Consider the following 15,191-nt stretch of genomic DNA (forward strand, 5'->3'; position numbering starts at 1 on the left):
TATCACGTTTTGGGCACATTTTGTTTTTTATCTCCAACATGCTCCAAGATGCCATTTGGCGCCTGAATATCACATATATGGTCGACAGAATTACCGGAACCAAAAGTGATAGAAAGTTCAAACATGTCTCAGAACGGCGTATAACGTCATAATATAGCGTTTTGGGCACATTTTGTTTTTTATCTCCAACATGCTCCTATGTGACATTTGGCATCCAAATATCACATATATGGTCGACAAAATTACCGGAACCAAAAGTGATAGAAAGTTCAAACATGTCTCAGAACGGCGTATAACGTCATAATATCACGTTTTGGGCCCATTTTGTTTTTTATCTCCAACATGCTCCAAGATGCCATTTGGCGCCTGAATATCACAAATATGGTCAACAGAATTATCGGAACCAAAAGTGATAGAAAGTTCAAACATGTCTCAGAACGGCGTATAACGTCATAATATCACGTTTTGGGCACATTTTGTTTTTTATCTCCAACTTGCTCCAAGATGTTATTTGGCCCCTGAATATCACAAATATGGTCCACAGAATTATCGGAACCAAAAGTGATAGAAAGTTCAAACATGTCTCAGAACGGCGTATAACGTCATAATATAGCGTTTTGGGCACATTTTGTTTTTTATCTCCAACATGCTCCTATGTGACATTTGGCATCCAAATATCACATATATGGTCGACAAAATTACCGGAACCAAAAGTGATAGAAAGTTCAAACATGTCTCAGAACGGCGTATAACGTCATAATATAACGTTTTGGGCATATTTTGTTTTTTATCTCCAACATGCTCCAATGTGACATTTGGCATCTAAATATCACATATATGGTCGACAGAATTACCGGAACCAAAAGTGATAGAAAGTTCAAACATGTCTCAGAACGGCGTATAACGTCATAATATCACGTTTTGGGCACATTTTGTTTTTTATCTCCAACATGCTCCAATATGTTATTTGGCCCCTGAATATCACAAATATGGTCAACAGAATTATCGGAACCAAAAGTGATAGAAAGTTCAAACATGTCTCAGAACGGCGTATAACGTCATAATATAGCGTTTTGGGCACATTTTGTTTTTTATCTCCAACATGCTCCTATGTGACATTTGGCATCCAAATATCACATATATGGTCGACAAAATTACCGGAACCAAAAGTGATAGAAAGTTCAAACATGTCTCAGAACGGCGTGTAACGTCATAATATCACGTTTTGGGCACATTTTGTTTTTTATCTCCAACATGCTCCAAGATGCCATTTGGCGCCTGAATATCAAATATATGGTCGACAGAATTACCGGAACCAAAAGTGATAGAAAGTTCAAACATGTCTCAGAACGGCGTATAACGTCATAATATAGCGTTTTGGGCACATTTTGTTTTTTATCTCCAACATGCTCCTATGTGACATTTGGCATCCAAATATCACATATATGGTCGACAAAATTACCGGAACCAAAAGTGATAGAAAGTTCAAACATGTCTCAGAACGGCGTATAACGTCATAATATCACGTTTTGGGCACATTTTGTTTTTTATCTCCAACATGCTCCAAGATGCCATTTGGCGCCTGAATATCACAAATATGGTCAACAGAATTATCGGAACCAAAAGTGATAGAAAGTTCAAACATGTCTCAGAACGGCGTATAACGTCATAATATCACGTTTTGGGCACATTTTGTTTTTTATCTCCAACTTGCTCCAAGATGTCATTTGGCCCCTGAATATCACAAATATGGTCCACAGAATTATCGGAACCAAAAGTGATAGAAAGTTCAAACATGTCTCAGAACGGCGTATAACGTCATAATATAGCGTTTTGGGCACATTTTGTTTTTTATCTCCAACATGCTCCTATGTGACATTTGGCATCCAAATATCACATATATGGTCGACAAAATTACCGGAACCAAAAGTGATAGAAAGTTCAAACATGTCTCAGAACGGCGTATAACGTCATAATATAACGTTTTGGGCATATTTTGTTTTTTATCTCCAACATGCTCCAATGTGACATTTGGCATCTAAATATCACATATATGGTCGACAGAATTACCGGAACCAAAAGTGATAGAAAGTTCAAACATGTCTCAGAACGGCGTATAACGTCATAATATCACGTTTTGGGCACATTTTGTTTTTTATCTCCAACATGCTCCAATATGTTATTTGGCCCCTGAATATCACAAATATGGTCAACAGAATTATCGGAACCAAAAGTGATAGAAAGTTCAAACATGTCTCAGAACGGCGTATAACGTCATAATATAGCGTTTTGGGCACATTTTGTTTTTTATCTCCAACATGCTCCTATGTGACATTTGGCATCCAAATATCACATATATGGTCGACAAAATTACCGGAACCAAAAGTGATAGAAAGTTCAAACATGTCTCAGAACGGCGTGTAACGTCATAATATCACGTTTTGGGCACATTTTGTTTTTTATCTCCAACATGCTCCAAGATGCCATTTGGCGCCTGAATATCACAAAAATGGTCAACAGAATTATCGGAACCAAAGGTGATAGAAAGTTCAAACATGGCTCAGAACGGCGTGTAACGTCATAATATCACGTTTTGGGCACATTTTGTTTTTTTCTCCAACATGCTCCAAGTTGTCATTTGGCCCCTGAATATCACAAAAATGGTCAACAGAATTATCGGAACCAAAAGTGATAGAAAGTTCAAACATGGCTCAGAACGGCGTATAACGTCATAATATCACGTTTTGGGCACATTTTGTTTTTTATCTCCAACATGCTCCAAGTTGTCATTTGGCCCCTGAATATCACAAAAATGGTCAACAGAATTATCGGAACCAAAAGTGATAGAAAGTTCAAACATGGCTCAGAACGGCGTATAACGTCGTAATATCACGTTTTGGGCACATTTTGTTTTTTTATCTCCAACATGCTCCAAGTTGTCATTTGGCCCCTGAATATCACAAAAATGGTCAACAGAATTATCGGAACCAAAAGTGATAGAAAGTTCAAACATGGCTCAGAATGGCGTATAACGTCATAATATCACGTTTTGGGCACATTTTGTTTTTTATCTCCAACATGCTCCAACGTGACATTTGGCATCTAAATATCACATATATGGTCGACAAAATTACCGGAACCAAAAGTGATAGAAAGTTCAAACATGGCTCAGAACGGCGTATAACGTCATAATATCACGTTTTGGGCGCATTTTGATTTTTATCTCCAATATGCTCCAATATGTTATTTGGCCCCTGAATATCACAGATATGGTCAACAGAATTATCGGAACCAAAAGTGATAGAAAGTTCAAACATGTCTCAGAACGGCATATAACGTCATAATATAGCGTTTTGGGCACATTTTGTTTTTTATCTCCAACTTGCTCCAAGATGTTATTTGGCCCCTGAATATCACAAATATGGTCCACAGAATTATCGGAACCAAAAGTGATAGAAAGTTCAAACATGTCTCAGAACGGCGTATAACGTCATAATATAGCGTTTTGGGCACATTTTGTTTTTTATCTCCAACATGCTCCTGTGTGACATTTGGCATCCAAATATCACATATATGGTCGACAAAATTACCGGAACCAAAAGTGATAGAAAGTTCAAACATGTCTCAGAACGGCGTATAACGTCATAATATAACGTTTTGGGCATATTTTGTTTTTTATCTCCAACATGCTCCAATGTGACATTTGGCATCTAAATATCACATATATGGTCGACAGAATTACCGGAACCAAAAGTGATAGAAAGTTCAAACATGTCTCTGAACGGCGTATAACGTCATAATATCACGTTTTGGGCACATTTTGTTTTTTATCTCCAACATGCTCCAATATGTTATTTGGCCCCTGAATATCACAAATATGGTCAACAGAATTATCGGAACCAAAAGTGATAGAAAGTTCAAACATGTCTCAGAACGGCGTATAACGTCATAATATAGCGTTTTGGGCACATTTTGTTTTTTATCTCCAACATGCTCCTATGTGACATTTGGCATCCAAATATCACATATATGGTCGACAAAATTACCGGAACCAAAAGTGATAGAAAGTTCAAACATGTCTCAGAACGGCGTGTAACGTCATAATATCACGTTTTGGGCACATTTTGTTTTTTATCTCCAACATGCTCCAAGATGCCATTTGGCGCCTGAATATCACATATATGGTCGACAGAATTACCGGAACCAAAAGTGATAGAAAGTTCAAACATGTCTCAGAACGGCGTATAACGTCATAATATAGCGTTTTGGGCACATTTTGTTTTTTATCTCCAACATGCTCCTATGTGACATTTGGCATCCAAATATCACATATATGGTCGACAAAATTACCGGAACCAAAAGTGATAGAAAGTTCAAACATGTCTCAGAACGGCGTATAACGTCATAATATCACGTTTTGGGCACATTTTGTTTTTTATCTCCAACATGCTCCAAGATGCCATTTGGCGCCTGAATATCACAAATATGGTCAACAGAATTATCGGAACCAAAAGTGATAGAAAGTTCAAACATGTCTCAGAACGGCGTATAACGTCATAATATCACGTTTTGGGCACATTTTGTTTTTTATCTCCAACTTGCTCCAAGATGTCATTTGGCCCCTGAATATCACAAATATGGTCCACAGAATTATCGGAACCAAAAGTGATAGAAAGTTCAAACATGTCTCAGAACGGCGTATAACGTCATAATATAGCGTTTTGGGCACATTTTGTTTTTTATCTCCAACATGCTCCTATGTGACATTTGGCATCCAAATATCACATATATGGTCGACAAAATTACCGGAACCAAAAGTGATAGAAAGTTCAAACATGTCTCAGAACGGCGTATAACGTCATAATATAACGTTTTGGGCATATTTTGTTTTTTATCTCCAACATGCTCCAATGTGACATTTGGCATCTAAATATCACATATATGGTCGACAGAATTACCGGAACCAAAAGTGATAGAAAGTTCAAACATGTCTCAGAACGGCGTATAACGTCATAATATCACGTTTTGGGCACATTTTGTTTTTTATCTCCAACATGCTCCAAGATGCCATTTGGCCCCTGAATATCACAAAAATGGTCAACAGAATTATCGGAACCAAAAGTGATAGAAAGTTCAAACATGGCTCAGAATGGCGTATAACGTCATAATATCACGTTTTGGGCACATTTTGTTTTTTATCTCCAACATGCTCCAATGTGACATTTGGCATCTAAATATCACATATATGGTCGACAAAATTACCGGAACCAAAAGTGATAGAAAGTTCAAACATGGCTCAGAACGGCGTATAACGTCATAATATCACGTTTTGGGCGCATTTTGATTTTTATCTCCAATATGCTCCAATATGTTATTTGGCCCCTGAATATCACAGATATGGTCAACAGAATTATCGGAACCAAAAGTGATAGAAAGTTCAAACATGTCTCAGAACGGCATATAACGTCATAATATAGCGTTTTGGGCACATTTTGTTTTTTATATATAGTTTTTACATATTGGAGCTTGTTGGAGATAAAAAACAAAATGTGCCCAAAACGTGATATTATGACGTTATACGCCGTTCTGAGACATGTTTGAACTTTCTATCACTTTTGGTTCCGATAATTCTGTTGACCATTATTGTGATATTCAGGGGCCAAATGACATCTTGGAGCATTTTGGAGATAAAAAACAAAATGTGCCCAAAACGTGATATTATGACGTTATACGCCGTTCTGAGCCATGTTTGAACTTTCTATCACTTTTGGTTCCGATAATTCTGTTGACCATTTTTGTGATATTCAGGGGCCAAATGACATCTTGGAGCATGTTGGAGATAAAAAACAAAATGTGCCCAAAACGCTATATTATGACGTTATACGCCGTTCTGAGCCATGTTTGAACTTTCCATCACTTTTGGTTCCGGTAATTTTGTCGACCATATATGTGATATTTGGATGCCAAATGTCACATAGGAGCATGTTGGAGATAAAAAACAAAATGTGCCCAAAACGTGATATTATGACGTTATACGCCCTTCTGCGCCATGTTTGAACTTTCTATCACTTTTGGTTCCGGTAATTCTGTTAACCATATATGTGATATTTAGATGCCAAATGTCACATTGGAGCATGTTGGAGATAAAAAACAAAATGTGCCCAAAACGTGATATTATGACGTTATACGCCGTTCTGAGCCATGTTTGAACTTTCTATCACTTTTGGTTCCGATAATTCTGTTGACCATTTTTGTGATATTCAGGGGCGAAATGACATCTTGGAGCATGTTGGAGATAAAAAACAAAATGTGCCCAAAACGTGATATTATGACGTTATACGCCGTTCTGAGACATGTTTGAACTTTCTATCACTTTTGGTTCCGATAATTCTGTTGACCATATTTGTGATATTCAGGGGCCAAATAACATATTGGAGCATGTTGGAGATAAAAAACAAAATGTGCCCAAAACGTGATATTATGACGTTATACGCCGTTCTGAGACATGTTTGAACTTTCTATCACTTTTGGTTCCGGTAATTCTGTCGACCATATATGTGATATTTAGATGCCAAATGTCACATTGGAGCATGTTGGAGATAAAAAACAAAATATGCCCAAAACGTTATATTATGACGTTATACGCCGTTCTGAGACATGTTTGAACTTTCTATCACTTTTGGTTCCGGTAATTTTGTCGACCATATATGTGATATTTGGATGCCAAATGTCACATAGGAGCATGTTGGAGATAATAATAATAATAATATATTTTATTAAATATGTAGATACATATATACATACAACCAAAAAAAAAAAAAAAAAAAGCAAGAAATGGAATAATGGAATAAAGTTTACAATCATAATATTATTCTCTTATTTCTAATGGTTTCTAACAATTTCTTCTTAAATGCTGAAATAGTTGTTTGACTTCTAATTTCGTTGTCTAAATTATTAAACAAAATAAACCCCCTAAAAAATAAACAATCCTGCGAATATGAATGACTAACCCGTCTAATATACAAACTGTTGCGAGCTCTTGTGTTATAGGTATGTATGTCGGATACTTTTGTCACTTGCAAATATCGAGGTAACAAATTATTAACCAATTTATATACAAAACACATATTTAACATATACAATCTCTCTTTCACAGAATAAAAACATAATGCGTCTAACATATCATTAATTCTAGTAAACATATTACAACCCAAAATCGCTCGCATGGCCCTATTTTGTATGATGTGTAAATTTTGCATTTCCGATTCCCCAGCATAATAAACAATTGTAGGATAACACTCAAAAATTGGGCTAATTAATGACTTATACACCACAATTCGAACGTTTACAGATAACAACCTACAAATTCTACAAAAGTAACTCACTTTATCTTTAACATTATCAATAACATTTGCGATATGGTATTTAAATTTGAGATCTTTATCAATAAATACTCCTAGGTATTTTATAATATTTACATACTCAATCACATCACTATTTAAAGAAACCTCATTAAAACAATTAATTCCGCACTGACCGAGAACCATAGCTTTAGTTTTACCCGTGTTCACAATTACTTTATTAACTATTAGCCATTTTTCCAAGTTACGCATGATCACATTCATTTTATCTGTAGCTAAATCGATGCTGCTGTCTTCAACTGCTATAAGTGTGTCGTCAGCAAAAAGATTTATTAGGGCCTCACCATTACAGACGGATACGATGTCGCTGATGTATATAATAAACAGTAACGGACCTAGTACCGTTCCTTGTGGAACTCCATAAGTTGTTTCTATTTCTGTAGATAGCACATCCCCAAATTTTACCTGTTGAACTCGATCGTTAAGGTAGCTTCTAAACCACATAATTGTCCTACTTCCAACTCCAATACATCGTAGCTTATGTAGCAAACGTTCTCTATCTACCGTTTCAAAGGCTCGTTTGAAATCTAAAAAGACAGCCAATATAATCTTGTTTCGTGTATCCAATACATATTTCCATTTGGATATAATCAGTTGTAATGCAGTCTCACAAGAATGGCCGTCCCGGAACCCCGACTGATAGTCAGAGAGCACCTCATTGCGAGAAATAAAATCCTTCAACTGTTTATAGACCACTTTTTCCATAATTTTAGCTGATAACAAAATTGTATTGACAGGTCTTTGATTTTCGCATTTTCTCGAATTTTTAATTTTTGCTACTGGAATTATTGTAGTCTTCTTCCAGATCTTAGGAAAAACACAGTCTCTTATAGAAGAGTTCACGATCAGTAAAAGTTGATTTATTATCAAATCACCACCTATTTGAATAACCTGCTTACTTATGTCATCTTCAGAATTGCCACCCTTTATCTCATTAAATATTCCTTTTAATTCAACTGTATTTATTGGCTTGAGTTCAAAAAAATATCACTCACATTGTTATTTAAAAACACAGGTTCATATACCATCGCATTTGTGGAATAACTTTGCAAGAGATCATCAATGCTAGATTTCACATATTCATTGAATTTATTTGCGATTTTATACGGATCCATCAATATTTCATCTCCAAAAGACATGCTAGTTTGCATTAAATGCGGTTTGTTGTTAATCGCTTCTGTTATATATTGCCACATTCGTTTAGGGACTCCACTAGCACTCTTAATTTTATTTTCGAAATATGCTTTTCTTGTCTTTTGAATTTCGGCAGTATATTTATTTCTACTGATTCTATATAATTCCCAATCGGATTCAGATTCATTTAATATAGCCTTTTGGTATAGATTATCACGTTCATGCGCCAAAGATTTCAATTTATTATTGTACCACCTATTGTGATTTCCATTGATGTTTATGTTAAACTTTGGTACTAACTGGTCTAATGTATCAACTATATTTTTGTTATAGTTTGATACCAAGTCACTAACTCCACCCGTCATCAACCAATGTAATCCTTCTAATTTTACTCTAAATAAAATAGGATCAAGAGATCGAAGTTTTCTGAAATTTCTGTTATAAGAGTCTGTAATATGCTGTGTTATTTTGTTATGCTTGTATATATCTATAATAAAATGATCAGATATTCTTGGTTGATTCAAAGTCGAAGCTTTCCATTTATCACAATTTATAAAAACCAAATCTATACAAGTTTGACTAATTAATGTAATTCTAGTGGAATCATTAACAATTTGCTTAAATCCGTACAAACTCATTAAGCCAATCAGTCTTGATGCATACGTAGTATCACTATTCACGTTTATATTAAAATCACCCAATATAATAGTAGATCGCCGGAAGCTTTGTGATTGTAAAATGTTCTCAAAAACATCAATGGACCAAGTAATACTTGCAGAGGGAGACCTGTATACCAATATTGTATCGTAGAAATCAAATGATACACCCAGCACCCATATTTGATAACCGAAAACAGCATTTAAATACACAGAATAACAAAACCTCCGGTGTATGTACCATAATACACCACCCGTATGCCTGCTATGAGAATCACATCTAACGACATTATAGAATGGAATCAAAAGTTCATTATCTGTTATATCCATTGTAACATGAGTTTCGGTTAAAGCAAAGAGCGCAAATTTCTCACTAAACATATATTGCGACAATTCTGTCTTATGACTTAACAATCCTTGTATATTTACCATTCTCAAGCCATAGTCCTGTAATTGCTATATGTTATAATCTACTCTCCTTGAAATCAACTTAATAATAGACACGTAACATGGACATTTCAAATCCCATACACTATGATTTACATCTAGCTTTGTTTGAAAATTTTGATTTTTTTGTTTACAAACAGTACATGATAAAGTGGCACTTCTACAATCCTCGGACTTATGATCCTCACTACATCTCGCGCATGCCAATGAACGCGTACATGTTTCAGATTTGTGACCAAAACATAGGCATCTATAGCACCGCAAAACGCTAAAATGCTCCACAACACGACAATTCAAAAGTCCAACCTTAATCCTGCCATACTTCATAAGTGTTGCAAACGTCGTTGCATCACATTCAAGAATAATATTTGAATAATTAGATTTCTGTTCAGTTATATACAATATTCTCATGCTAAATTGAGCCAAACTATCGTCTATGTCGTTCTGATCAATAATATGTTTTTGAATCATATTATTGTCCCACCCACCTTCATTAACAAAAGATAGTATTTTTATACGCGGTTTTATTTTCTTTGGTACCAAAATTTCATAGTTCTCACCCATATCCGTTGAAAGTTTTTGCTTTATACTTTCCAATTCATGTTTGTTTTGACATTCGAGAAGCACACCACCGGTTTTACCACTGTTACGAACTCGTACATTTTTTAAGACACGTGACTCAACTGTGTTTACTAAATTTTTACGTGTTTCATTTAGAGATGACTTATTTTTAGGTTTAAGTAATAATACGTCTTTGTATGAATTCACATCATTTACACCACTTCTTTTATTTTTGATTGGTGATGTTTGTTTTTGCGTAAGTTGTACTGAATTAGGCATATTACCCATATTACTAGCTTGTTTATTGTGTTGCCTGTCAATGCCGTTGTTTTCCAATAAAAGTTTTAATAATTCGTTTTTTTGAGTAATTTCATTAATTAATATATCCTTACTTGATATAATTTGTTTTAAATATTTTATTTCTTGCAACAACAATAATCTATCACTGTAGGAGTCCGATACTTTATCGATATCCGAACTTGACTTCGATCCTTTTAAGGTTAGTTTACATTTGTGATTTTTAAGGCACTTCTGATGGCATGGCACTCTGCAATTTTCACACGTCGCACTCTTTGCTGTTTTACCACATCCTCCTGCACACATTACATCACGATCATTTGTATCTTGTTTGTTATCAACATCCAAAAGCGGAGCGGCCAAAACACCTCCACTCTTAGCCGCCATTTCTGTATTCATTTATAAAAAACATATATAAAAAACAAAATGTGCCCAAAACGCTATATTATGACGTTATACGCCGTTCTGAGACATGTTTGAACTTTCTATCACTTTTGGTTCCGATAATTCTGTGGACCATATTTGTGATATTCAGGGGCCAAATGACATCTTGGAGCAAGTTGGAGATAAAAAACAAAATGTGCCCAAAACGTGATATTATGACGTTATACGCCGTTCTGAGACATGTTTGAACTTTCTATCACTTTTGGTTCCGATAATTCTGTTGACCATATTTGTGATATTCAGGCGCCAAATGGCATCTTGGAGCATGTTGGAGATAAAAAACAAAATGTGCCCAAAACGTGATATTATGACGTTATACGCCGTTCTGAGACATGTTTGAACTTTCTATCACTTTTGGTTCCGGTAATTTTGTCGACCATATATGTGATATTCAGGCGCCAAATGACATCTTGGAGTATGTTGGAGATAAAAAACAAAATGTGCCCAAAACGTGATATTATGACGTTATACGCCGTTCTGAGACATGTTTGAACTTTCTATCACTTTTGGTTCCGATAATTCTGTTGACCATATTTGTGATATTCAGGCGCCAAATGACATCTTGGAGCATGTTGGAGATAAAAAACAAAATGTGCCCAAAACGTGATATTATGACGTTATACGCCGTTCTGAGACATGCTTGAACTTTCTATCACTTTTGGTTCCGGTAATTTTGTCGACCATATATGTGATATTTGGATGCCAAATGTCACATAGGAGCATGTTGGAGATAAAAAACAAAATGTGCCCAAAACGCTATATTATGACGTTATACGCCGTTCTGAGACATGTTTGAACTTTCTATCACTTTTGGTTCCGATAATTCTGTTGACCATATTTGTGATAATCAGGGGCCAAATGACATCTTGGAGCATGTTGGAGATAAAAAACAAAATGCGCCCAAAACGTGATATTATGACGTTATACGCCGTTCTGAGACATGTTTGAACTTTCTATCACTTTTGGTTCCGATAATTCTGTTGACCATATTTGTGATATTCAGGCGCCAAATAACATCTTGGAGTATGTTGGAGATAAAAAACAAAATGTGCCCAAAACGTGATATTATGACGTTATACGCCGTTCTGAGACATGTTTGAACTTTCTATCACTTTTGGTTCCGATAATTCTGTTGACCATATTTGTGATATTCAGGGGCCAAATAACATATTGGAGCATGTTGGAGATAAAAAACAAAATGTGCCCAAAACGTGATATTATGACGTTATACGCCGTTCTGAGACATGTTTGAACTTTCTATCACTTTCGGTTCCGGTAATTCTGTCGACCATATATGTGATATTTAGATGCCAAATGTCACATTGGAGCATGTTGGAGATAAAAAACAAAATATGCCCAAAACGTTATATTATGACGTTATACGCCGTTCTGAGACATGTTTGAACTTTCTATCACTTTTGGTTCCGGTAATTCTGTCGACCATATATGTGATATTTAGATGCCAAATGTCACATTGGAGCATGTTGGAGATAAAAAACAAAATATGCCCAAAACGTTATATTATGACGTTATACGCCGTTCTGAGACATGTTTGAACTTTCCATCACTTTTGGTTCCGGTAATTTTGTCGACCATATATGTGATATTTGGATGCCAAATGTCACATAGGAGCATGTTGGAGATAAAAAACAAAATGTGCCCAAAACGCTATATTATGACGTTATACGCCGTTCTGAGACATGTTTGAACTTTCTATCACTTTTGGTTCCGATAATTCTGTTGACCATATTTGTGATAATCAGGGGCCAAATGACATCTTGGAGCATGTTGGAGATAAAAAACAAAATGCGCCCAAAACGTGATATTATGACGTTATACGCCGTTCTGAGACATGTTTGAACTTTCTATCACTTTTGGTTCCGATAATTCTGTTGACCATATTTGTGATATTCAGGCGCCAAATAACATCTTGGAGTATGTTGGAGATAAAAAACAAAATGTGCCCAAAACGTGATATTATGACGTTATACGCCGTTCTGAGACATGTTTGAACTTTCTATCACTTTTGGTTCCGATAATTCTGTTGACCATATTTGTGATATTCAGGGGCCAAATAACATATTGGAGCATGTTGGAGATAAAAAACAAAATGTGCCCAAAACGTGATATTATGACGTTATACGCCGTTCTGAGACATGTTTGAACTTTCTATCACTTTCGGTTCCGGTAATTCTGTCGACCATATATGTGATATTTAGATGCCAAATGTCACATTGGAGCATGTTGGAGATAAAAAACAAAATATGCCCAAAACGTTATATTATGACGTTATACGCCGTTCTGAGACATGTTTGAACTTTCTATCACTTTTGGTTCCGGTAATTCTGTCGACCATATATGTGATATTTAGATGCCAAATGTCACATTGGAGCATGTTGGAGATAAAAAACAAAATATGCCCAAAACGTTATATTATGACGTTATACGCCGTTCTGAGACATGTTTGAACTTTCCATCACTTTTGGTTCCGGTAATTTTGTCGACCATATATGTGATATTTGGATGCCAAATGTCACATAGGAGCATGTTGGAGATAAAAAACAAAATGTGCCCAAAACGTGATATTATGACGTTATACGCCGTTCTGAGACATGTTTGAACTTTCTATCACTTTTGGTTCCGGTAATTCTGTCGACCATATATGTGATATTTAGATGCCAAATGTCACATTGGAGCATGTTGGAGATAAAAAACAAAATGTGCCCAAAACGTGATATTATGACGTTATACGCCGTTCTGAGACATGTTTGAACTTTCTATCACTTTTGGTTCCGATAATTCTGTTGACCATATTTGTGATATTCAGGGGCCAAATAACATATTGGAGCATGTTGGAGATAAAAAACAAAATGTGCCCAAAACGTGATATTATGACGTTATACGCCGTTCTGAGACATGTTTGAACTTTCTATCACTTTCGGTTCCGGTAATTCTGTCGACCATATATGTGATATTTAGATGCCAAATGTCACATTGGAGCATGTTGGAGATAAAAAACAAAATATGCCCAAAACGTTATATTATGACGTTATACGCCGTTCTGAGACATGTTTGAACTTTCTATCACTTTTGGTTCCGGTAATTCTGTCGACCATATATGTGATATTTAGATGCCAAATGTCACATTGGAGCATGTTGGAGATAAAAAACAAAATATGCCCAAAACGTTATATTATGACGTTATACGCCGTTCTGAGACATGTTTGAACTTTCCATCACTTTTGGTTCCGGTAATTTTGTCGACCATATATGTGATATTTGGATGCCAAATGTCACATAGGAGCATGTTGGAGATAAAAAACAAAATGTGCCCAAAACGCTATATTATGACGTTATACGCCGTTCTGAGACATGTTTGAACTTTCTATCACTTTTGGTTCCGATAATTCTGTTGACCATATTTGTGATAATCAGGGGCCAAATGACATCTTGGAGCATGTTGGAGATAAAAAACAAAATGCGCCCAAAACGTGATATTATGACGTTATACGCCGTTCTGAGACATGTTTGAACTTTCTATCACTTTTGGTTCCGATAATTCTGTTGACCATATTTGTGATATTCAGGCGCCAAATAACATCTTGGAGTATGTTGGAGATAAAAAACAAAATGTGCCCAAAACGTGATATTATGACGTTATACGCCGTTCTGAGACATGTTTGAACTTTCTATCACTTTTGGTTCCGATAATTCTGTTGACCATATTTGTGATATTCAGGGGCCAAATAACATATTGGAGCATGTTGGAGATAAAAAACAAAATGTGCCCAAAACGTGATATTATGACGTTATACGCCGTTCTGAGACATGTTTGAACTTTCTATCACTTTCGGTTCCGGTAATTCTGTCGACCATATATGTGATATTTAGATGCCAAATGTCACATTGGAGCATGTTGGAGATAAAAAACAAAATATGCCCAAAACGTTATATTATGACGTTATACGCCGTTCTGAGACATGTTTGAACTTTCTATCACTTTTGGTTCCGGTAATTCTGTCGACCATATATGTGATATTTAGATGCCAAATGTCACATTGGAGCATGTTGGAGATAAAAAACAAAATATGCCCAAAACGTTATATTATGACGTTATACGCCGTTCTGAGACATGTTTGAACTTTCCATCACTTTTGGTTCCGGTAATTTTGTCGACCATATATGTGATATTTGGATGCCAAATGTCACATAGGAGCATGTTGGAGATAAA

The sequence above is a fragment of the Onthophagus taurus genome, chromosome 11 (genome assembly GCF_036711975.1).
Source record: "Onthophagus taurus isolate NC chromosome 11, IU_Otau_3.0, whole genome shotgun sequence".
NCBI classification, from domain to species: Eukaryota; Metazoa; Arthropoda; class Insecta; order Coleoptera; family Scarabaeidae; genus Onthophagus; species Onthophagus taurus.